The 27711-nt window shown below is 38.1% G+C and overlaps 1 protein-coding gene across 1 annotated transcript in view; it reads right to left on the bottom strand.

Annotated features, from left to right (window-relative positions):
• Positions 1 to 27134, bottom strand: part of LOC134655105 (probable protein BRICK1-B) — a 321261-nt gene extending 294127 nt beyond the window's left edge. The window contains exon 1 of the mRNA XM_063510568.1: positions 27123 to 27134. The gene's annotated coding sequence lies outside the window, so the exon portion shown is untranslated. The remainder of the gene's footprint in view (positions 1 to 27122) is intronic.
• Between the last annotated feature and the right edge of the window lie 577 nt (positions 27135 to 27711).

The following is a 27711-nucleotide window of genomic DNA, read 5'->3' as shown; positions in this document are numbered from 1 at the left end:
AAAACACGAGGTGGCCATAGTAACTCTGTGATAAAAAACGCAACCTAATTGTGTTTGGGGCTTTTAGAATTGTCTGGATGAGTATTTCAAATATTATTGTGCGTTAAGTAAGTTTGCCTATCTTATAGTATATATAGGGATAAATTAGTTCGTCTTTGTACCTAAATTTATGTGAATTTCATGTGAACCTGCTTTTGTATAATAAAGTGATTTACTACTACTAGTATTAGTTGCCTGTGGAAAGAAAAGTACAGTCAGCGACAAACGCAATGAAATGTTTACTAAAAACTTATAATAGTGTTGTGTAATCTTATTAATCTTTAAGGGTCCACGGAAAATCAGCGTCGTCGTTGCACTAAGTGCTGCTAAGTGTGTCCGACACATGCTGAGTGGTATCCTTTTTGGGACAACCAATTGCATCACTATGTAACATGTTTATTATCTATTAATTTTAAGATTGTGTTGTTTCAAATAAATCATTTTCATTTTATTTCATTTCATCGTAGATCCGTGCTTACAGGTGCTTCAACGTAGGCAGTTGAAAGTATTCAAACGTAATTCTGTTTTGGCTAGACACGTGACATTGACACCGACCGCTCCATATACGTTCCAAACACAATACCATATCTATGTCAGCTGACCTTTTGGTGATGCACCAATATTTAATACTAACTGACAGTGCTCGTGCAATATTAAAATGTAATGACTTAGATTTATTTATTTAAGTATTTAAAATTTAAATCAGGCAACAAGGCCCATATTACAAATACGTTACAGACAAAGACATACATATGTATTTTATACACTTAAAACTAAACACATTTTATGCGACAAAACAGCATGGCTCCGTTGCATCGGCTGGTCTTGTGTCTTGTGTGTGTTGTGTTGTGTGTGTTATAAATGTCTAATCCAGGGATTCGTAGACTTTTTTTAATGTCCTTAATTTAAATCTTTTTTGTGACTCTTGCTGAATATAAATAATATACAGGGTGTCCCAGAACTACCGCGTCACAGTGACACCGGAGGTAGGTCAACTCAAGAGGAATCTAACCAGCCTAACATGACCTTAGTAAAAGTTGCACGGTTTTCGAGTTATTACCGAAAAAAAAATAGTGTCAAATTGTACTGGTAACCATGGTAACTCCAGGTTTAACCGGTTAACCTGGGTTAGTGGAATGGTGCAAGTGGGCCTAATATGCAGAATGACATACGTAAATTGATACGCTTTATGAGCAATATGTATTTTAACCTATACGCTATATGACCATTTCAATTTAAGTTTCGATACGCGTTCCAACAAAATACAATTATCCATAAAAGTTTGTATCTATGTAAAACGTACCTAATTGATCAAGAATTTTACTAAACGAGAAACATATACATGGTGTTTCCTGTAACAGGAGCAATAAATTAAACTGTAGGCTGGACTCCTCAAAGGGAGCGTTCAAGTATTACGTAACGCAATTTTTGGACATTTTTGAATTTTGAATTAGGTAAGAAAACCATATCCATGTAATATGTGTTTAGCTCATCATAATTCTTGCGAGTCGGCAGTTGACCGAGTTCCAATTAATAGATTCACTTGAAATCTCTCAAGTCAATGCAATCCGTCATTGTTATCAAACGTAAGGTGTTAATGAGGTGGTTACCAAAGAGTAGTATAATATATATATGTGGTTACTAACAGCTGCATAGAGTTAGATCAAGAAAAGTCGGCGGGGATTTTGACAGCACACGCAGTGCAGGTGTTATTTTGAACGTCAAACTTCTATGAAATTATGACGTATTTATAAATAACACTGGCACTGCGTGTGCTGTCAAAATCTCTGCAGACTTTTGTTGGTCTTTGGTTGGGTGGTTGGTTGGCTATGTTGCTTTTGTTGGAACTGGTTGGTTGGTCGGAACTGTTGTGGTGTCGTTGTTGCCGCCGCTGTATCTGTCAATTTCCTTGATAATATGAGCATTCTGCCTGACCTAACATACGGTGCTCAAACGTGGTCACTCACCGAGGCGCAAAAGACCAAATCGAAGGTTTGCCAAAGAGCTATGGAGCGCAGCATACTAGGATTAAAACGGATTGATCGAATCCGTAACTCTACGCTGCGCTCAAAAACCCGCATTACTGATGTTGGAGCTAAGACCGCCATGTCTGCCGTATGCACCCACAGAGGTGCGCCAAAATAGCCACAGTATGGATGCCGCAAGACGGGCGCGGATCTGGTAGGCCCAGACGGAGATGGCGGGACGACCTGGACGCATATATCAACGATTGGCCGGAGATTGCTCAAGACCGAGACGAGTGGAGATCGAGGGGGGAGGCCTTTGCCCAGCAGTGTGACACTGTATAGGCTTATAATAAATCTATATATATAAATGCAAGTGTCCTGACTGACTGACTGACTGACTGACTGACTGACTGATTCATCAACGCAGAGGCGAAACTACAAAAGATAGAAAGTTGAAATTTGCACACTAGGTTGCATTTATAAAGTGTACACGAGATAAGAAGCGATTTTGAAAAATTCAACCCCTAAGGGGGTTAAAAAGGGGATGAAAGGTTGTATGGGGAACAAGTTTTATTTTAAGCTAAGAATTTGAAACTTTGTAAAAATGTATTATATTAAAAAACAAGAAAATTAATTTCAGCGTTTTTGAAAATTCATCCCCCAAGGGGGTGAAAAAGGGGTTAAAAGTTTGTATGGTGATCAAATATTTTTGTGAGTGTGGGACTTGAAACTTTGCATATGGGGATATTATTATAAGACAGGAAAAGTAATTTCAGCGTTTTTGAAAATTCATCCCCTAACAGGGTTAAAAAGGGGTTGAAAGTTTGAATCCATTACAAATGCTTTGAAACTTCTTAGAAAGGCATAATAGCCGATTACAAAAAAAAAGTAATTGCAGCGTTTTTGGAAATTCAACCCCTAAGGGGGTTAAAAAGGGGATGAAAGTTCGTCTTGGGGTGCAAATTTTATTTTGATCTAGGAACTTGAAACTTTGCAAAAAGGTATTAAATTAAAATACAAGAAAACTAATTTCATCGTTTTTGAAAATTCATCCCCCAAGGTGGTGAAAAAGGGGTTGAAAGTTTGTATGGAGATCAAATATTTTTGTGAGTGTGGGACTTGAAACTTTGTATATGGGGATATTATTATAAGACAGGAAAAGTAATTTCAGCGTTTTTGAAAATTCATCCCCTAACAGGGTTAAAAAGGGGTTGAAAGTTTAAATCCATTACAAATGCTTTGAAACTTCTTAGAAAGGCATAATAGCCGATTACAAAAAAAGTAATTGCAACGTTTTTGGAACTCAACCCCTAAGGGGGTTAAAAAGGGGATGAAAGTTCGTCTTGGGGTGCAAATTTTATTTTGATCTAGGAACTTGAAACTTTGCAAAAAGGTGTTAAATTAAAATACAAGAAAACTAATTTCAGCGTTTTTGAAAATTCATACCCTAAGGTGGTGAAAAAGGGTTTGAAAGTTTGTATGGATATCAAATATTTTTTCGAGCGCGGGACTTTAATCTTTGCATTTGGGGATATTATTAGAAGACAAGAAAAGTAATTTCAGCGTTTTGTAAAATTCATCCCCTAATAGGGTTAAAAAGGGGTTGAAAGTTCGTATAGGGTTCAAATTTTATTTTAAGCTAGGAACTTGAAACTTTGTAAAAAGTTATTAAATTAAAATACGAAAAAACTAATTTCAGCGTTTTTGAAAATTCATCCCCTAAGGTGGTGAAAAAGGGGTTGAAAGTTTGTATGGATATCAAATATTTTTTCGAGCGCGGGACTTGAGTCTTTGTATTTGGGGATATTATTAGAAGACAGGAAAAGTAATTTCAGCGTTTTGTAAAATTCATCCCCTAACAGGGTTAAAAAAGGGTTTAAAATTCGTATAGGTTTCAAATTTTATTTTAAGCTAAGAACTTGAAACTTCGTAAAGAGATATATTTTTAATATGCAAGAAAACTATTTTCTGCGTTTTTGAAAACTCATCCCCTAAGGTGGTGAAAAAGGAGTTGAAAGTTTGTATGGATATCAAATATTTTTTCGAGCGCGGGACTTGAATCTTTGCATTTGGGGATATTATTAGAAGACAAGAAAAGTAATTTCAGCGTTTTGTAAAATTCATCCCCTAATAGGGTTGAAGGTTCGTATAGGGTTCAAATTTTATTTTAAGCTAGGAACTTGTAACTTTGTAAACAGTTATTAAATTAAAATACAAGAAAACTAATGTCAGCGTTTTTGAAAATTCATCCCCTAAGGTGGTGAAAGAGGGGTTGAAAGTTTGTATGGATATCAAATATTTTTTCGAGCGCGGGACTTGAGTCTTTGTATTTGGGGATATTATTAGAAGACAGGAAAAGTAATTTCAGCGTTTTGTAAAATTCATCCCCTAACAGGGTTAAAAAAGGGTTAAAAATTCGTATAGGTTTCAAATTTTATTTTAAGCTAAGAACTTGAAACTTCGTAAAGAGATATATTTTTAATATGCAAGAAAACTAATTTCTGCGTTTTTGAAAATTCATCCCCTAAGGTGGTGAAAAAGGGGTTGAAAGTTTGTATGGATATCAAATATTTTTTCGAGCGCGGGACTTGAATCTTTGCATTTGGGGATATTATTAGAAGACAAGAAAAGTAATTTCAGCGTTTTGTAAAATTCATCCCCTAATAGGGTTGAAGGTTCGTATAGGGTTCAAATTTTATTTTAAGCTAGGAACTTGTAACTTTGTAAAAAGTTATTAAATTAAAATACAAGAAAACTAATGTCAGCGTTTTTGAAAATTCATCCCCTAAGGTGGTGAAAAAGGGGTTGAAAGTTTGTATGGATATCAAATATTTTTTCGAGCGCGGGACTTGAGTCTTTGTATTTGGGGATATTATTAGAAGACAGGAAAAATAATTTCAGCGTTTTGTAAAATTCATCCCCTAACAGGGTTAAAAAGGGGTTGAAAATTTGTACGGGTTTCAAATTTTATTTTAAGCTAGGAACTTGAAACTTCGTAAAAAGGTATTAAATTAAAATACAAGAAAACTAATTTCAGCGTTTTTGAAAATTCATCCTGTAAGGTGGTGAAAAAGGGGTTGAAAGTTTGTATTGATATCAAACATTTTTTCGAGCGCGGGACTTAAATCTTTGGATTTGGGGATATTATTAGAAGACAGGAAAAGTAATTTCAACGTTTTGTAAAATTCATCCTCTAATAGGGTTTAAAAGGGGTTGAAGTTCGTATAGCGTTCAAATTTTATTTTAAGCTAGGAACTTGAAACTTTGTTAAAAGTTATTAAATTAAAATACAAGAAAACTAATTTCAGCGTTTTTGAAAATTCATCCTGTAAGGTGGTGAAAAAGGGGTTGAAAGTTTGTATTGATATCAAACATTTTTTCGAGCGCGGGACTTGAATCTTTGGATTTGGGGATATTATTAGAAGACAGGAAAAGTAATTTTAGCGTTTTGTAAAATTCATCCCCTAACAGGGTTAAAAAGGGGTTGAAAGTTTGTACGGGTTTCAAATTTTATTTTAAGCTAGGAACTTGAAACTTCGTAAAAAGGTATTAAATTAAAACTGCAAAAAATTTATTTCAGCGTTTTTGAAAATTCATATCTCAAGGTGGTGAAAAAGGGGTTGAAAGTTTGTATGGAGATCAGATATTTTTGTGAGTGCGGGGCTTGAATTTTTGTACAGAGGCATTTATTAGAATACAAGAAAAGTAATTTCAGCGTTTTTAAAAGTAAAGGGGTTGAAAGTTTTTATGGGGTTCAAATTTTATTTTAAGCTAGGAACTCGAGACTTCTTAAAAGGGTATTTTATTAAAAGAGAAGAAAACTTATTTCAGCGTTTTTGAAAATTCATCTCTCAAGGTGGTGAAAAAGGGTAAAAAGTTTGTATGGAGATCAAACATTTTTGTGAGTCTTTGTAAAATGGCATTTTATTATAATACGAGAAAAGTAAATTCAGCGTTTTTAAAATTCATCTCTTAAAGGGTCGAAAGGGGGTTGAAAGTTTGTAAAGTTGCAAACAAACTTGAAACTTCGTAAAAAGGTATTTCATCAAAAGAGAAGAAAACTAATTTCAGAGTTTTTGATAATTCATCCCCATGGTGGTGAAAAAGGGGTTGAAGATTTGTATAGAGGTCAAACATTCATTTGAGTGCGGGACTTTAATCGTTGTAAACTTTGTATATAGGCATATTATTAAAATACAAGAAAAGTAATTTCAGCGTTTGTAAAAATTCATCCCCTAAAATGGTTAAAAAGGGGTTGAAAGTTTGTATAGGGTTCAAATTTTATTTAAAGCTAGGAACTTCAAACTTCGTAAATAGGTAGTTAAGTAGTAGGTTTTATTAAATAGAGGACATGAAAATCTTCTGGTTGAGAGGGATTATATCGAGAACAATTTTATTCAGTTAGGGGCTTGAAGCTTCGTAGGTTGTGAAAGACAAGTATCATGCGTTGTAATATTAATAATTAACAAATGATTAACCGTCTTACTGCGATCTTTTGCTGCATAATGTTCTAAGCTAATGTAGAATATATAACCACCAATATATAAATCCACGCGTACGAAGTCGCGGGCAACAGCTAGTAAATAATATATGAGCAGTGTAAAAAACTAGAAAGTAACAGTGGACCGACGCCTTTGATGCTTGCGTTAATGCCGACACCGCACAAGAACATAGTAGGGTTATCACAGACTTTTACTTGCTTTTACACAACTGCCCAAAATAATAATTATATGACAATTAATAAGCCACGCTAGCCCTGTAAGTAGTACCGAGCTACTAACAATGGCGATGTATGCAGCTCGGGTGCGCATTTTTTAAAAGGTCCAATCAATACCGGTATTTATTCCGAAATTTAGGTATTGAAGACGAATATCGGGTTTCAGTAACGGTATTGGGAGTCCTCCGATGTTGGATACCCTAATCTTGATCGCGCACGTATGCATCAAGATCATATCATATCAATATCGAATCAAGTCGGCTGCTTAGGCGTTCCGACTGATCATCAGCTAGCGACCTTCACCAAGGAGTTTTGGCCGAAGAGTGTCAAGTTCCGGCGGTTCCGCGGCCGGCTCCCTGACACTGCGGGGTTGCTAACTGCAATGCAGCCATAATTGTGTGTTTTTACTCTTAAGATATATTTTACGAGCGACCCGCCCCGGCTTAACCCGCCCGGGTTAACAAATTATACATAAACCTTCCTCTTGAATAACTCTATCTATTAAAAAAACCGCATCAAAATCCGTTGCGTAGTTTTAAAGATCTAAGCATACATACAGACACACAGACAGCGCGAAGCGACTTTGTTTTATACTATGTAGTTAATGTAGTGATAATAATAATACATATGTATACCTATGCTAGTTTTAAGGTATTTACGAGTATTTATCTATGGGTCAATAGTTGCCTAAAAATAAAGTTTTTCATTCATTCTTTCATTTTTGACGACCGGTCTGGCCTAGTGTGGGTAGTGACAGTGACCCAGTCTGTGAAGCCGCGGTCCTTGGGTTCGAATCCCGGTAAGGGGCATTTATATGTGTGATGAGCACCGATATTTGTTCCCGAGTCATGGTTGTTTTCTATGTATTTAAGTATTTGTATATTATATATATCGTTGTCTGAGTACTCACAACACAAGCTTTCTTGAGCTTACCGTGGGGCTTAGTCAATTTATGTAAAAATGTCCTATAATATTTATTATTAATTCATCCAAAATCCGAATAGACCTCCAGAGCACACTTCCTTAAATTCAAAAAGCTTGTTCTTGCCACCCAGCCGCCATGATTCACGCATCCTTGCGTCGGCGCAGCTGTAATTAACTATTGTTACGTCTCAATAGAAATGTTTTCGGCGCTGAAGGGCAAAAATTACAATATTATGACGCCTGTGCGTATGATATTCTTTTTGATTAGTCATGTATGAATGAAAAACCAACATTAATTTACATAAATTCTTCTATTAACCGAAGCCATGCCACTTGTTTTTAAACTTTTTAAGTAGGTAAGTATGTACAATATTATTAAGTGTTTGAAGCTTCTAAACTTTTTGATTGTGATTTTCAGGCGAATGCGAACGTACACTGATATCAGAATGACGTCATTAAACCGTGTCCATACGAGCTGGGCAAATCGACCGATTTGATCAGGAAAATAATTGGCGCCAATCTCATCTAGCGTCCACACGTACACAATTTAATCACCAATTTTAAACTCCGGCTTCTAACTACGAAAATTGGCATTTTTGTGTCCGCACCTGCTTCATCGCGGAATCAAATTGGCGTTTGCGTCCGCACGTCCTAATACGATCGGACAATTTCATCAGATTAGCGAAAAATTGTCTCGTCTGGACTCCACTAAACTGATATTATTCAGCATTCAGTTATCGTGCATTTCGCTCGTACTTGCCCGACGGCATACATGTATAATTGACTAAATAACATGAATAACATGATTCAAAAATCAATCTGATGTCAGTGTACGCGTACCTACGTTCGACTTTGCTTTGTGAGTAGGTTTTAGTGGACATGAGATGAGATGAGAGCCAGCCTGGTGACAGACAGACAGACGGACGGACAGAAGGACATAAGTCATAAGTTATTTATTTGCGAAAGATAGGGTATACATAGGACAGTGGAGTCTTAGTAATAGGGTCCCTTTTTGACCCTTTGGGTACGGAACCCTAAAAAAGTTAATCCACCCTTTTACATAATTGATGTAACTTGCAAGTTGCAACTGTTGCTTACAGATTGAAAACTTCCTGTTTGTATTTACAATCGATTCAATAGAATCGATAAGCACAATCGATTTGTAATTTTCTTTATTGAATTATTCGATGATTATCAATGAATCATCAATGATCAATGAAAACCAGCCAGCCTATTATGGATAGCTTTATCCATCTTTATCCACGTGATAAAATAACTGTCACTGTTTAACACCGTGGGAAAGAAAGTGACGGACACCGTTTTATCACGCTGTCACGTAGACAAGAACGACCATCATATCCGTACAGGTCAATCGGTAACTAGGTTCATTCACTGATCTGATAAAGTGTCACTGACAAAATCATAGACCAACTAGCAAACGGAAATAGTTTTTTTTCATTTCTCATGCTCTGAAAGAGGGTCATTGTTGTTCTAAAAGGTGTGCAGAAAGTGATACGTTTCTGCACTAGAGCATTTTACATTCAAAGTACGACTATATAATTTTTTTACAATAAGCAATCCCATCAAAAACATTACATGTAAAAAGGTGCAAGTCTCGCAACGCTTCTACTACAAAAAAGTTTTGAGATGTAATGTAAAACCAAGTCGGTTATTTTAATCAGTGCCAGGGGGTGTTAAAACACTTAAAACCGTATCAATAAGATATCTTTAATTTGTAATACGTATAATGACTTGGCCATCGCACGGCTGCATAAAGACATAAGGATCATCGTCACCTATTAAAAATAATTCTAATTGAACATAACGCTAGCGCTAATTGCAGTTTAAGCATTACACATATTTACGAGTACGGTACGAGTAAGTAAAGCATTACTTATGTGCGATTGCCAAGTCATAATATGGACTTTTTACATGTAATGTTTTTGATGGGATCTCATCTCTCTTTGTAGGCAGTCCTTCTTTTCGGGTCAAGCCATACTATGTATACACATATCATAACTAAACACATCTTCATTCATACTCACATCGTACATCGTAGTGTACCTTTACTTTACCTACTATTTGTAGGAACTGCAACAGTAACTTTGTAATAGCATATATTTGTATGGGATTACAAACTTACTTATGCAGTTCTTAGATCTTTAAAACGTGATGACTGATATGGCAATATTTTTAGGTTTTATATGGCTTGATAAGCTGAAAACTACTTATCTTTAAAATTTGAAGCTTGTACTATGCTAGAAGTACCTTAGAATTATGATGAACGTGAGTGGGTGAATCAGTGTCGAAATTTAGGAATTTTGACATACAATAATTCTTAAACTACAAATTCAAATTGATTTTTTTTGGAGAATATATCTTAAGAATGTGAAGCCCTATAGATTACTGAAAATTCAGGGTTCTAGCTTCAGCCAGTACAAAATTACAGGACGTCGAAAATGGCCTGAAACGCTTCGAGAAAAGGATGGTACGGCCGTGCCTCTTTGTTTTGCTCGACTTGGCTCAGATTGAAATTTGGGTTTGAATGGATTTGTTATACAATTTCCATTCTGATATTAAACTCCCCATTCCATAAATAACGACACTTTTGCCTGAATTGTTAAGTAATTAAGTATTGTTAAGTAATTATTATTATTATTATAATTGGAAGTACCCTCAAGATTTACTATGAAAAATTCTACTTTGTCATGTTTAAAAAAAACACATGCATTAAATTTTACTTTCCTCGTATTCAAAATGAAAAGTAGAGTGTTTAACTCGGGTGAAAGGCATCATTTCATGCCTTGGTTAACAATCTACTATTGTTTTACAATCGGGCAAAGTTGTTGTTTTACCCCTCGTGCCAATATTGACATCCGACCCGAACTAATTTAGTTCATAAGTAATATCAAAAATAACTACTTATGTAAGATATTCAAATTTTGTTATCAAGAGACACTCAGGAGAATAACATTGGGTACCTACAGTCATTTTCGGTGTTTGTCTCTGTTACTTTATAAAATTTACTAGCGGCCCGCCCCGGCTTCGCACGAGTTAACAAATTAATACATAAACCTTCCTCTTGAATCACTACGAGGGGCGTTCAAAATATTCTCGGTATTGATATCTTACGACCTCTTCTAAAATTTCTTTCGTTACTGGCCGCTAAGGTTTATTCATTGACATTAAAAAAAAGTATAATTTGAACCGAGATAGTCTTTGGTTTTTCTGCAATTGCTGAACAAACATGAACATCCTGTGCGAATTGACAATGTTAACTAAATTAGAACATCGATGCGTGATAAAATTCTTGACAAAACAGGGTAAAAATCAAAAAACCATAAAAGAGGAAATGGATTGTGTTTACCGTGAGTCTGCTCCTTCTTTATCTACCATTCAAAAGTGGTCAAGCGAGTTTAAACGCGGAAGGGAGAGTATTGAAGATGACCCTAGACCTGGCCGGCCTGTAGTAGCTACTTCACAAGAAAATATTGATAAAGTGGAAAAACTTATATTGGAAGATGGTCGAGTGAAGGTAAAATCTATAGCACAAGTAACCAATCTCTCTATTGGCACCGTACATGATATTATACATGACCATCTTAATATGTCAAAAGTAAGTGCAAGATGGGTTCCGCGAATGCTGACTCGGCTTCAAAAAGACATGCGTGTAGCTTGTTGTTCCGATTTTATTGACCTGTGCGGTGAAAATCCTGATGAGGTGCTGCAAAGAATAGTTACTGGAGATGAAACCTGGGTTCATCATTATGACCCAGAGAGTAAACAAGAGTCCATGCAGTGGCACATTAAGGGTTCAGCTCATCCCAAGAAGTTCAAGGTCATCCCTTCAGCTGGCAAGGTCATGGCCACGATATTTTGGGATTGTGAAGGAGTATTACTAATCGATTATAAAGAAAAAGGTGTAAATGTCACAGGACAGTACTACGCTAACATTCTACGTCAATTAAAGGATGTAATTAAAGAAAAGAGGCGAGGAAAGTTAACCAAAGGTATTCTGCTTCTGCATGACAACGCCCCCGTCCATACTGCTCATATTGCCAAGGCAGCTATTGTTGAATGTGGGTTTAAAACTGTTACTCACCCACCGTATAGTCCGGACTTAGCCCCCAGCGACTTCTTTTTGCTCCCCAATCTTAAAAAGGATCTGCGTGGAAATAAATTTTCTGACGATGAAGCATTGAAGGCGGCAGTGGAGGAGCATTTTTACACGAAAGATAAAAAATATTTTTACGAGGGATTAAAAAAAATAATTGATCGATCTTTTAAGTGTATGAACATAGGGGGGGAGTATATTGAAAAATAAAAATATCAAACTTTTCGTACTTGTTTGTTTTCATTCTCATACCGAGAATATTTTGAATACCCCTCGTATATCCGCATCAAAATCCGTTGCGTAGTTTTAAAGCATACATAGGGACAGACAGACAGCGGGAAGCGACTTTGTTTTATACTACCGTGACGCCCGCTTAGCCGTTTCTGCTAACTGTATACCGGTTGCTTTCCGATGAATGAAAACATCGTGAGAAAATCGGACTAATACAAATAAGGTCTGTTTGATTGTGTTGGAAGGTCAAATGGCTATCACTGCCTAAAAAACAAGCGCCTGCGCCAATTCTCATATTTTGGTTGTCAGCCGTGCTAGCACATGATTGGCGCGACAATATCTCGCGGCGAGATAGACTACCCGTCCCTCTTTTATCAACATAGTTAGAAAATGACGAGTAGTCTATCTCGCCCCAAGAACCCAAGACTTAGCGAGCCTTGACTAAAGGTTAGGAAGGACACATTGCTAGGAAGATGAAAATTTCATTCGATAGCGTGACGAGCGTTCGCGTATAATCACACAAATAAATGCCCTTTCCGGGAATCGAACCCGGGACCTCTTGCTTCATAGACAGGGTCTCTACTCACTTACCGACTAAGCTATGAGGCCGTAAAAGACAACAAAACAAGTCGTAGACCAGGTCACAGAATAAATAATAGTACTACGTACAGAAGGTTTAATCTCTAACAAAACGCGTCTATTACGACAAATATGACCGCTAGGTGGCGCAAGCGCGAGCAGGCGTCCGTTCCACAGCGGTACGTGGCAACTACTATGGCTAGACACCAAAATTGGTGTGGGCCGCATGTACTTGTAGCGACGCGACGAAATCGCGGAGTGAACCACGCCTGACCAGGTATTAGTTACGGCTACCAATTATAAAATAAATAAAGCTAAGCTAGTTTAATTGAATAACCTAATACCTATTTAAGCATATTCCTACATGTCATACACGACCATAAATTACCATGAACAAGAAATTACACATTATTGAATACCTAATCGCATCCATCACGTCAGTCACATCGAACAAGTGTAGGTAATTTGTCCGTTTGTGCATCTTTAATCAGATAGGAATAGGATAACAATGCGTGTGGGGGCAGATGGAGGCATCGCCATACATTACAAAAACGTCGTATGAGACTTATGGTTGTTGTTTGAATAACAAAACTTGTAACCTTCCACTACCTAACTTACTTACTTACCATAATATAAACCCCCCTTTTAATCTACCCCTGAAATATGGCCAAGTAATTTAGTCGTGATCGTCTAGTCTAGCGTTAGGACCCCTCGAAGTGAACCGCGGTACCCTAAGTTCTTTAATGAGTATCAGCTAAATTTTGGACTCTGATTTTACTTACAATTACCTGGACTTTAGGAAAAGTATATTATGATATTGGAAGCACGCTTATTATGATGTTAATGAATAACTTGATAAATTACAGAAATAGTACCAAAAGTTACCAGAATTTATTAGTGTAATGTAAATGTTGCTATATTTTACTTCAAACGATATCATTTAGATAAATGCAGCATACATGATAATACCAATATAAAAGGAATATATTTGGTAAAATGAGTTTAAAAAATGGGGTTGGTAAAAGCCTGCTACAATCTATTAAGCCTCCGGGATAACATATGAGTAGCACTCCTGGGGTAAGCCCATTTACACCTAGCATTTCAAGATAATATTATTAACTACCAGCTTCTATACGAAATATGCTACCCATACGCTCGATGCAGGATTGGGGGCTCCTAGTCCAATCAGCAAGGTCAATTGGAACTCCTACCCTACTCTTTAGCCAGACGGGCTATGACCAACACTTCGGAACCTATGCGTACCTAGATGGCTATGGAAAGAAGTGTCAAAGTATCCATCAGTCATCAAAATTACTATTCTTTTTTATTTCAAAAGCTAGGGATGCGAATCCCATTTCCATTCCCCAGAACTAAAATATAAACTGTATTTCTAGTTTTTTAGAAGTATGAACGAAGTACTAAGTTTATTTGTTAAAAATATACTATATTTTATGAGACTGAAATATCAAGATGAGCATTATTTCACTCAAATCATCCTTTGGATTACTCTTGCCTGCCAAAGGTTCCCTAAAACAGCTAGTCATCGATTTTCTATCTCCGAATAGACTGTGTTCCTAATCCCAACTTGATATTTAAGATTTAATTGTGTAAATACCTTAGAAACATGATTGTAATACTCAGTACCTCGTCTTTACACCAGAAAACCAGAATTTCATAAATAAAAATAGAGATAAGATTTTACATTAATTATTTTCCCCAAATAAATTAAAATATTGGAAGATTTAAGCAATTGAAACCCTATACCTATTTACGCACAATTTTAGTTTAGCAAGACCGTAGTTGAAGTCCCTTAAAAAGAGAAATACATCAGTTTTACAGACCAAGACTAAAACGAACCCTAAAATCCGAATAATTAGTGTGAGAATTTACCCTAACCCTACCCTTGTCCCTACTCTAGTATAACCAAAGCACAGTTCGTACTTACCATCGACCTGGTACTTTGGAATATACGCAAGTGTATCCCTACTAAGAAGCTGTAAGAGTTCGGCGAGCGATTCCGAGAATGCAACCTAACAGCTCGTGGGCTTGTCTCCCCCCATGGCGGGTTGCACAGAGGCAGGGTGGCAACATGGGTAAGACAGGTCCCTATTATGTATATAAGTGGTATAAATAAATATATTTAATATACGAAGCCTCCAAATACTGTAGATTTCAAATGGGCCCAGATTACTCCGGATGATGCGCACGTGACATCCCCATTATTCATCTAACAGCTGGACATTGGAGAGCTAAGGAGGGAGACGTTTTTCACCTTCTATGTTGGTAAAGAGAAGGTGCCAAGATAACCCTCATCTTGGAGCAAAAAGACTCTCTAGACAGCTCACATTTAACACCGCAAGGGGTGAGCTGCCCAGCCGGACAAACAGTCAGTCCAAACAATGATCTGGTTTTAAAATATATAGCAAAAGACCCCATAGTAAAACACTAAAATAACTAGGTTCAATTTTACGAACCAAACTACTCACAAACCAAACTAACTAAACACAGAAGTGAAATTCCCTTAAACACCATTATCTAAGTTCAGTTTTATGACGATATTGTCCCCATAAAACCAAACACAGACACGCTTTCCAAGTCCCTGCTATGCAACGATATTGTCCCTGCATAACGTGACGGCACTTAGAAAACACAGTGTAGAAAACTTCACTATAACAACACACAGTAGCAAAGAATCCCCGCAATAGCCTGAGTTCAGTTTTACGACGATATTGTCCCCGTAAAACCAAACACAAACACGCTCTCCAAGTCCCTGTTATGCAACGATATTGTCCCTGCATAACGTGGCGGCACTTAGAAAAACACTGCGTAGGAAACTTCACTATATTTAAATCCCGTACTCGGTAACAAAGAATCTCCACAAAAGTCTAAGATCAGCTTTACGACGATATTGTCCCCGCAAAACTAACCACAGACACCATTTCCACGTTTAAATTCACCAGGATAATTCCAAGCGAAAACAAACATAGTAACAGTAGTAGAGGAACTTTGCTCACCGAATATTAAACGCCCGAGAACCAGAGTCACTGCTAGCCGATGGTTGAAGAATGAATGAATACCGGCGGTCCGCTCCTGCCTTTTATACTCTTTTACTGGCGACATACTGGCGACATAATGGCGACATACTGGCGACATAATGGCGACATACTGGCGACATAACGGCGACATAATGGCGACATACTGGCGACATACTGGCGACATACTGGCGACATACTGGCGACATAATGGCGACATACTGGCGACATACTGGCGACATACTGGCGACTGGCGACATAATGGCGACTGGCGACATAATGGCGACATAATGGCGACATAATGGCGACATACTGGCGACATACTGGCGACATAACGGCGACATAACGGCGACATACTGGCGACATACTGGCGACATAATGGCGACATAACGGCGACATAATGGCGACATAATGGCGACATAACGGCGACATAATGGCGACATACTGGCGACACAACGGCGACCTACTGGCGACATAATGGCGACATACTGGCGACATAACGGCGACATACTGGCGACATAAAGGCGACATACTGGCGACATAACGGCGACACAATGGCGACATACTGGCGACACAATGGCGACATAACGGCGACATACTGGCGACATAATGGCGACATAATGGCGACACAATGGCGACACAATGGCGACACAATGGCGACACAATGGCGACATAATGGCGACACAATGGCGACATAATGGCGACATAACGGCGACATAACGGCGACATACTGGCGACATAATGGCGACATACTGGCGACATAATGGCGACATAACGAGACAAACATTAATCAGAAAGTACCAGGATACCATGACTGAGGAAGAGGTCATTTGCCCCGTACCTATTAGCGATATGCAACCGACGACCAGTGATTTATTAAGACAAATGTTTACCAAAAGTACCAGGCTACCATAACCGAGGAAGAGGTCAAAAGTCGTAAAGTTCGATGCTACCAAGATCTATCCCTTTCACGCTTGCGTCTTAGAGAAAGACGGAGATATTCTCAATGACGTCTACGCACACATTCACAGGCAATAATCGGGTAGTCAGTTTGAGTAGACTAAATTATAATAAAAAAGAACGCTTTATGGCCCCTCTACACGCACGAACCTGCAAGCATTATTTTACTTTGGGATACTTTTAGTCTCTTTCCGAAAAACACTCCTGTGTGGAAGTATTTTACGTTCACCAGTAGCAAACATACTCAAAACATAGCGGGAAGTTTAAAATCTTAGGCGTTTTGGACTGTTTGTATTAACTCTGTACTAGGAGTTCAGACTTCAATACGACCGAACGTCACGCTGTCAATGTCACTGTCATTCTAATGCCAAAAGTTCACATATTTGGGTTAGTTTCAACTTGTGATTGTTATTTTACGCAAGTTATTAATCTAAATAGCAAAAAATTTATAGTGGGTTATATATTTAATGAAACCACAAGTGGTGAAATACGAAACGTGCACTTCAAGTTGTAATTGTGACATTATTCATTAGAATCATGTATGAAATATGCGACTGAAAGGGATTTTAGTATTCAAGGTATTTCTTTCTAGTTTGCGTGTTTTGTAATGAACAATTTAAGGTTAATATTATGCAATCGGCATACGACCAGTCACAAACTTCAGGGAGATTGAGACATATTAAATCAACGAAATAGAATGACTAGGAGGCCAATTCTATGTTACATTTTGATGTCAAAATGATGCCCTTTTGTTATCATTCGCCAGTGCATCTCGCTAGCCTAGCGTCAATGCGAAAAGCATGCGCGAATGATAGCAAAATTACAGCATTTTGATATTTTTGATATCAAAAAAGGTCTCTAGAGCTCAAAAATAACCTTGACCCCGACGTTGACGTTAAATAATTGTAGTTAATGCCGCGTAACAAGTTTCAAATATATAGATGGTTAAACCAATTTGTCAGTAAATAGGAACAAAAAAACTATACTCATCCTTTTCTTTTGGGTGCTAGTACTAGTGTAAGACAAAGTTAGTATGACTCCCTCTGTCTATGTTTGAAATAAGACAGTCCTTTGACACACTATAGAATTTTATTTTAGGTAATCAACACTTTTATTGACCAATCAAAACTTTTTTACTAGCGGGAAAACTTGAGTCATTTTGACTTTCTATGCAGCAAGAAAAAAGACAGTATCTTTTTCGAATTGAAACGAAGTTACCTACTAAAGATTACATACAACTTTTTGTTTCTATGAGTGTTTAGATTTAATCACGATTATATGTAATGGGTGGAGATGAGTCAAATCTATGCGATCATAGATAATTGTTTTGTTAAGTAGGCTTTTTAAGTAGGTATATACTGTGCGGGTTCCCAGATGTATCGAACTTGTAGTAAAGTAGGTGCCTACTTGTAGATGTTACTTAAGTATGACATAGCAAACTATAATGTGCGTATATGATAATTAATATTTACGAGTCTCGTTTATTAAGAAACATAATCAACGAACCGTTAATTTTAACGTAAACGTTCTCTTTTTTACGTTGACCGGGTGTTCTAGCCTATGGGTCCGGCGCATAATTACATATTACATACGATATAACTATATTATATTATGCGGTGTTAAGTAACTGCAGCTTACTTCAGGCAGAACTATTACGTGAATGTTTAGGTACTCTATTTTGAATACAAAACAAAATTTTGTAATGCATTTTAGGTGATAGTTAGCTGACGCGCGGCCTGATGGGAAGCGGCCATCGTGGCCCATGGACATAAACGACAAGAACAAAGCCAATTACGCGAGCCCACCAGAACTCTACTCGCTTCTTGAAGTCACATAAAGGAAGCTAAACGAGGTTTAACCTAATTTTGAGCTTTCGCGAACCATCATTCCCTTATTGACCAAGCGTTAGCGAAGGTCTAAGCGTGGGCAAAATAGCTTTAAGTACTCCGGAGGTTCTCCTTTGCAGGTCACATTTTGCATCCTATTTTCGTGATAATTTGGGTGCCGACTCAATACTTAGTTCGATATAATTTATTTGTCGTTTCGTTTTTTGGAAAGTGGTGGAAATTGGATTGCCCGCAATTAGCGAACTTCGGTGTTCGCGGTAGGCCTTCTGAACGTGCACTCTGATAACGCCTTTTACATCAGACTCAACGGAGGCGCGTTCAGAGGGGCTACCGCGAAAACAGAAATTCGCAAATTGCGAGGATCTTTCTCTTTTACTCCAATGAAGGCGTAATTAGAGTGACAGAAAAATGCCCGCAATTTGCGAACTTCGGTTTTCGCGGTTATAGCCCAGCTATTTGTGAGCAGTAGTGAGCACCTTTGGCACTCCGATATATCTGATGACAACTGTACCATTCGCTTGTCCTTATGAGCAAAGGGCCTACCGCGAACCACGTTCGAAGTGTTACCTCCCTGTCGCACTTACGTACGAATTTACAAGTGCGACAGAGAGGCAACATGTCGAACGTGGTTCGCGGTAGGCGCTCAGGCCCGGATCTAGGGTAGAGCGAGTGGAGCGGCCGCTCTAGGCGCCGGATGGCAAGGGGGGCGCCAAAATGGCAAATGAAAAAAAAGTTTTAAAAGACGCGAGTGTGGCGGGGGCCCAAAATACGCTTGAAAACTTCAACGAAGGGCGCTAAAACCCGATTTCGCTCTACCCTGATCAAGTGCTCGGGCCGGCATGTTAGCATAATTATGTATTTTTAATTTTGTTTACTTTGTAAACTACGTAAACAAAGGAATGCAAACCGTGAACTTTGCAACCTTATGTTAGTTCTCATTCTTAAACCTAAGGTATTAAAGGCGTTATTCGCTTGATTGATAGTAAACAAATACTGATGTACCTACATTTGAACTTTAAATGTATTTGTACGTACAAAAAGTGTATCCGTGATTATTATTGTTACGTGGAATAAATGTATCAAATGTAGAAGATTATCGCAGACAAAACCACTGTAAGCTTGGACTTGGGCATGTTTTTAATGCCGTAAACTTGGCCAACATAAAAAAGGATCATGCCGAATTTGACCTACGATTCGATAAGCAAAAGCATGCTATATATACGATAAATTTAATCATATTTCTTAGAATGTCATACATATATTAGATTCCAACGGACACTTTTGTTATACCTATGTCACTTTCTAACACACATAAATGTCAAGGCGATAGATAAGAACGGACGAATTTCTGTAATAGTACACTAATAATATCTGAGAGACCGAGCTTTGCCCGGAAAACATACTTATAAAAACTGTTTTCCCAGAGATACTAGATCGAATTTTCGCCCCCGAAAACCCCCATATATTAGCTAATTTCATCGAAATCTTTAGAGCTGTTTGAGAGATCCCCGAAATATATATAGGTACCCCGAAATATATATATATTTATAAGATTCAGTAAATGTTTTAGAAGAAGTCCGTAGCTTCAGTGGCGCGTGCGCGCAAGGCTGTGACATTTAGCGGAGATGGTCGCTGCTCTAGTTGCATGTTTACAGCACACAGTGACAGGCGGAGCGGGTTACCGCGTACCTACTTAGATCCCGAAGCGTCCTGGAGGTTAGTGTGTGAAGTGTAAAGGGCGCCATGTATCTCAGAGTCAGAGCTCGCAAAGCTCACGGGGGTTATGAAATGAAATGAAAAAATCTTTATTTCAGGCAACTAGTGGCCCATAGATGGCTAGTGGACCTTAAAACTCGCATCAAGGGTGGATCCAGCTTATTAGCTGCCCATTGAAACTAATTTTCTCCAAGGCGCTTCGGAAAACTAGTTATAAGTAACTAGTGAAAACGCATTTTCACCAAGGCGACACGGTAAACTATAGTTTTTACTTAGGGTTTTACATTAGCATACAGTATGCAGGTGTGTATCCATGCATATTTTAGCAAAGGCTATTAATGACATCTGAATTTATCTGTATCAATTTCAATTTAAATAAATAATAGATATTTCATTGGCCATATCTACTGTAGAACGAGACGGACAAAGAGCAAGAAAAATCATGTCCAGAAATAATTCTCGCTTTCCCTCCCGCTTATTTCGCCACTGTACTCACACCTTTACAAATACCTGTTCTTACCTACAACATCAAACGAAGGAATCCGACGGAAATATATAATTTATAGCTTAGATTCGATAATAATCACCAGTTAATGACTGATCATTTCGAGCAAACCATTAAAATGTAGCCTACGCTTCGGAAATGGCGTAACTACAGATAGATTTGTTGTTTTTAGGGTTCCTGATAAAAGATACCTAATAAACTGATTAAAAGTTTCAATTTATCTCTATTACAATTCCTAATACAGGATGGTTAAAAATTAACTGCATTTCCGTTGCCAGAGCAACGTTTATTACTATGGGACCAACCCCGAAATCCCGAAAAAAAATTACCCTCCCATAGAAAATGGACCAGCTAATATATGAAACAACCAAAAAATTATTTTCGCGATATCCGGGATGATTCCATAGTAAAAATTGCTCGGTACCGACTTATAATCCCAAAACCTTCTTGGCAGCGGGAATGCAGTTATTTTTTTAGCCAACCTGTATAGGAATGATCATCAGGAATCATTAGCAGGCGTGGCTCACTCCGCTATTTCGTCGCGTCGCAACGCAACAAGTAGGTGTGTCTAGCCATGCCATAGGCCGCGCGTGGCGCTTGCGCCACCTAGCGGTCATATCTGTCGTAATCGTAACAGACGCGTTTTGTTAGAGAGTGAATCTTCTGTACCTAAGTAGGTACTCTAATTTATTCTGTGTCATTTGTAAAATATATGGGAAAAGCATCTGTAGTAGTTTAGTTTAACGATATAGTAACTCCCTACCTGTCATTGAATTATGCCCCCTGCGGGCTCAGCACGGTTCCATTTTTATCTACTATCACTATGCCCGTCACTTTCGCACTTACATACTTGTTAGAACGTGACAGGCATGGTGACAAACGATAAAAATGCGACCGTGCTACTAGAGCTGAAATCCGTAATGTAATGTTTGTCAATTACTTAAAATACCATTTTGATATTTACCAGTCGCTTTTCGGTGAAGGAAAATATCGTGAGGAAACTGGACTAATCCCAATAAGGACCTAGTCTACCCTCTGGGTTGGAAGGTCCGATAGCACTGATGGCAGCCGGCTTCGTAAAAACTAGTGCCCACGCCAATTCCTGGGATTAGTCGCGAAGCGGACCCCAGGCTCCCATGACCGCGGCAATGAACATGATGATGTTTCTCAATCATTTCAATACTAACAAAAATATTTAGATTCATCGATTCATAAGTGCTTGTTGCTAGGCCTACATGAATAAAGTATATTTTGACTTTAACTTTAAGTAGGATTTTTTCCTTTAGGCAGAACAACCTCGTCAAACAACTTTGATCTAGCGGAAAAATTTATCATTTTTTGTATGTATTTTGATTGGGATTGGATGTGCTTGAGTCTGATTTATTATATATTGGTCCATTAAAATGATTAAAATATCTCAGATAAATGTCAAAGTGATTCTACCACCTTATGTATCAAGGAGGTCGCTCCTTATATAGAGACCGTAAGATAACAATTCACAAAATTAGAAAAATTATGTATTAACGATGCAATGGACGTATGAAGGTCTTAGAGCAGGGCCACAGGGCATTTGAGAGCGAGTTGAAAGCAAGGCGCGCACGCAGCGAGTTCGCCGCAAGGGCGCAACGAGTTCACCGCGAGCGCGCAACGATTTCGCCGCGAGCGCGCAACGAGTTCGCCGCGAGCGCGCAACGATTTCGCCGCGAGCGCGCAACGAGTTCGCCGCGAACGCGCAACGAGTTCGCCGCGAGCGCGCCACGAGTTCGCCGCGAGCGCGCAACGATTTCGTTGCGTACTGGGATGGGATGGGAGCCAAGCATTGATTGTAAACAAACCGCCTTGATGTATCAATGTCATATTTTATTGTCTGTGAAAACCAAAAACAGTTTAGGGTACTTATATACAGTATGTATAAGTTACTCTATGGTTTACTAAAAGCGCTAGTGCTGCACTCTGGTGGCAAAACATTGCAGTAATACTCCCTATAGGGTATTTGACTAGGTACTAGTCAAATCAGTTTCTTCTTTGGATCTGTCAAAACGACCCACCAAAAACATTTTCATGTAAAATGTTGCCAAGACGAAACCACAAGGCTCGCACTGACAAAAAGTTATCAGATCTCTTGTAGAGCCAAGCTTCTAACTCTACAAGCCCTAACTTCACAAACTCTACACCTTAGTCAAAATATGTGGCTTGACCGTTTCGCTACTGTCACATGGGCGTAAGGTGAAAAATGTATTCACTATTCATATTTTTTATAAAACAATAGTTCTTGGAGTAACGAAACAGCCAAGCCACATATTTTGACTAGTTTGTTAAGTTAGGGCTTGTAGAGTTAGAAGCTTGGCTCTACAAGAGATCTGATAACTTTTTGTCAGTGCGAGCCTTGTGGTTTCGTCTTGGCAACATTTTACATGAAAATGTTTTTGGTGGGATTTCACTTCTTTTTGTAAGTTGCTTCCATCCCCTAATTTAAAGGGTTGCACGTGTGATTTAAGGTACTATTAAAAATCCTGAAATACGTACCTCATCTTTTATACATCTGCTTTTTACTGAGTCCCCATACAAACTTCAACCCTCTTTTTCCCCTAACGCCCTTTTCCACCCCCTTTTCACCCTTACGGGGTGATTTTGGGGTTGAAAACTATTCTATGCCATTCCCCATTACAAAAACTATCTACATACCAAATTTCAACTAAATTGGTTCAGCGGTTATTGATTTCCCATACAAAATTCCACCCCCTTTTTCCCCCCCTTAGGGGAAAGAAATTTCAAGTTTTTGAATTATTTTGTTGTTTGTATACTAATACTATCTTACATACCAAATTTCAGCTTCCTAGGACTTCAGGAAGTACCCTAGAGGTTTTGATGATCAACAGTGAGTGAGTGAGTCAGTGACGAAATTGGGGTTTTTTAGATTTTAGATATGAATAAAATCTTAAGTATAAGAGCTATGCAATTGAATTTTTTTATGTTTAATAAGTCCACTATTGACATCATATCCCGAGAATTTTGTTTATCTGGTATTAAACATTAAAAATTATAAAAATAGCAAAGAAAGATTACCATTACCTAATTGGTAACAGATGTCAAAAAAAATTAGCAGTTGTAACAAGTTTATAATAATAATTATTATAAATTAATTAAGTAAGTATGTAGTAACAAGAATAAAAATGATAATATTAATGAACCAAAAAGAAGTATCTCTCCCGCAATCAGGGCCCATTCCCAAATCAGTAAAGTTATTCCTCCTTTATTTCTTCCTTTCTACGCTTCTCCAATGCTTTTTCAGCATTTGCAAGAACACCCTCAGGGGTCGCCCTCATTATAGCAAATGTCAATTCAGGTATTTTATTTTCAAAGGAGTATTCCAAGAAATCATATAAGTTTTCTGGTGTAATAATCTGAGTCAGCTGTGATATGCATTCATTTCTAAGTTCTGTGATCATGTAGCATGAAGCGATGGACAGCAATGGTAGAAGTAGTTCATCAGCGGGCAGAGTTCCCATGTACATGTAGTTTTTTAAGTGCTGTAGGGTCTGCAGTGAGACGCCAGACATCTGTATACTGCCTTCATTTGTTTCCTTCCATTCTCGAAGAAGCATTGCTTTGAAAACTTCGCTGAGAGCAGCAAGGTGTGCTTTGTGGACGGCCACACTGCCATCTGCAGTGGTCAGTTGGAAGTCAGTGAACTCAGTGTCATCACATAGCTTCTTGTAAATTATAGCCTCAACCTTGAATGCACTTATAGTGACATCAACATGAAATACAAATGCGTCTTCTGGCGCTGGTTTTGCCCAATTTCTTGTCCTATAACTTACTTTCGGAAATGTATTACCAATGACTTTCCAATTTGGTTCGTCTGAGCAAATCTCCTCTGGAGAATTATTAACTTTTATTTTCACAGTACAGTATCTAAGGATTTTTCTCGCAATATACTTAGTTTTAATACTGGCATCATTATCTTGAATAAAGTGAAATTCCATGTTTACCAGATCATTTACAGTAATATCATTATGACCAGTTTTATATGTATTGGTACCTCCAATGCATAGAATGTCAAATGAAATTTGCAACCCGGTCCCGTTAGCCCTGCCTGTTTTCGTTCTGAAACAAAACAATAATTATTACTTAAATTTATATAATTGTATACATTGTATGTGGCAAACATCACAAACACCCTATTGGAAAGCAGTTACCATGGCCTTATGGATGCCTGGATTCCACAGATGTCACATCATATCCCGGTGTACTCAACTTTACTCTTCAAGCACTACGTGTGCAATGAGTCACTACTTTGTGATAATATCAAAAGCGCTCTAAAAATAATGTGGAAAAAGTGTGATGGTTGTAACTAAAACCATACGAAAACCCATTTTCAATCGTCAGCATCATCATTATCATCAATTTTAAATATGAAACTACTTACACTAGTATAGGCATTTTTCGTACTGGACTGAAAACACAGGGAAATTCAATTTAACAGACGCCAAACTAATAGTAGGTAATCAAATTCTTCAGTTCTCTATTCTCTACAACCAAATGAAAGAAGAAAGAAATGTAGGAAATAAAACCCGATTGAAATCAGTGAATGTTGCTAGCACTTAATTTTAATGGGCTCGTCAGACTTTACAACAAATCGCATGCGATTTTCTGTGAGGGCCTGAGGGGTTACCGCGAAAACCGAATTTCGCAAATTGCGGGGATCTTTCTCTCCTTCTTGGGCTCGCCGAATTCGACCGTCGATTATGACCATAATTATGACCGATATTACCGATAATGGCTCCTCTTTCCTCTACACGATGGGCCAGCGTCGGCCACTCCAAGGGACGCATTTATGCGTTAGAGGGAGCAAGTGATATTGCTATCTCATTCTACCGCATGGCTGCGTCCCTTGTAGGCGGATTATAGTCGATTTAGACTCTCGCGCGAGCCACGAGACGAGCCGCGAGCCGCGCCACGAGACGCGAGTGTAAGCGGAGGGCTCGCGGCTCGTCTCGTGACTCGCAAGCTCGTCGAGCTAATATAATTTAAACACTAACGGCACGGCATAAGGTTTATAACCGAATGACAAGCCGAACGCAAGTGTAAGCGGTGGACTCGCCTCTCGTGGCGCGGCTCGTGTCGTGGCTCGCGCGAGAGTCTAATTTGCGTATTGGAGTGGCCGGCGCTGGCCCATCGTGTAGAGGAGCCATTAAATGGGGTGCAGACGCAAGAATACCAATTTGTGACGCTATATTTTCGTTTAGGAGCATTTTTTTTAACTTAGAGGGCTCAAATATCACCATAATCTTAAATTGGAGATTGGCGCCAATTATTTTCCTGATCAAATCGGTCGATTTGCCCAGTTCGTCTGGACTCTACTATATAAATTCCATATTAAGCCGTATCCAGACGAGCTGGGCAAATCGACCGATTTGATTAGGAAAATAATTGGCGCCAATCTCATCTAGCGTCCACACGTACACAATTTAATCACCAATTTGCATTCCATAGATACTAAACGTAGTATCTTCTTAGTAGTTTGTGGATACTAAGTTCAAAAATTGGCATTTTTTTGTCCGCACCTGCTAATTTGATCGGGGAATCAAATTGGCGTTTGCGTCCGCACGCCCCAACGTTCTCTGTTCTCTTTGACGGCGCAGGAACTAGTATCAATTCTCTCTCCTCCCTCTTGTGAAAATGCCACTTGTCAAAAAAGGACAACTATACTGTTGACAAGATGACCTTCAAATCCAGTTGTTGCCGTTTTTCTGGTTACAAAGTTGTGTATGTATTGCACTCTGGGTGCTAGAGGATACCGAGGTTCTTACCAATCTTAGGCAGGGATGCGTTGAGGGCGGAGAAATGAAAGTCGTGTCCTCCAAATTTATGCAGCTTTATATTTTATATATAAAGCATACAGAATCTTTCGTCAGTTGATAAAAATACATATGTTGATTATTTAGATAACTTAGGATATGTATATCTAAGAGGACGACACAAATTACTTAAATAAGATGGCTTCTAGATCAGAGCAGAAATCGGAATGAATGAGTACATGTGTGTGACAGCTAGCCATAGATAAATAATTCACCAAAGAGTATTAAGCTGTGTACATATTAAGACGTTTTTGTAAGGCATAATCTTCAATACTTCCCCTTGACTTCAAAAACTTAATATGAAAAGGTTACAACTATGCTCTATATTACATCATTTTTAACCATTACACGACATTAAACATAAGTTGCAAACATATCACAGTCCTTATCCTTATTACATGCCTATTACAAAACATATTCATAACAAGTAGCAAAACATATTTATCACAGCCTTATTACATGCCTATCACAGTTCATAACATGCCTACAAAAATATTACATACATTACAGTTCAATATCACAGTTAGTATCCAAAATGCAACAGTACCTACTAGCAAAACAAAAAAAAATTAACAAGGCCTAACACATAAATGATGCCTAAACATACAATGTTGTTTTGAATTTAAACACTTTGTTAGTACATCTGCAATCATTTTCTCTGTACATAGATATTTAACAGTCATAAAACCTTTCTGAACTAAATCCTTAATAAAATGATAGCGCACATCAATGTGTTTTGTTCTTTTGTGACTAATATCTTTATTTTCAATAATTCTGTGAGCACTCTGATTATCGTTATACACAATGATATGCACCTTTACATCTGGTAATAATTCAGTTAAAAGTTGCTTTACAAAACAGAGATCTTTGGATACATCAGCTATAGACATGTATTCACTTTCAGTTGAGCTAAGGGAAACTGATTGTTGCTTCCTAGATTCCCAATGAATTACATTCGATCCAAGTTTAATTACAAACCCTGTATATGATTTCCTATCGTAACAATCATTGGCCCAATCGGCGTCGGTATATGCATTTAATACCAATTGATCACTTTTTACATAATGTAAACCGTAATTAATTGTGCCAGCCAGATACCTAAGCAAACGTTTAGCAGCTAACCAATGTGTTTTTCCAAAGCAGTTATTAAACTGACTCAGTTGGCTACAGGTAAATGCAATATCAGGACGAGTACAAACAGACAGGTACATGAGGGAGC

The sequence above is a fragment of the Cydia amplana genome, chromosome 16 (assembly GCF_948474715.1).
Source record: "Cydia amplana chromosome 16, ilCydAmpl1.1, whole genome shotgun sequence".
In the NCBI taxonomy this organism is placed as follows: Eukaryota; Metazoa; Arthropoda; class Insecta; order Lepidoptera; family Tortricidae; genus Cydia; species Cydia amplana.
The sequence above is the reverse complement of the archived record's forward strand: the minus strand, read 5'-3'. Positions and strand labels throughout refer to the sequence as shown.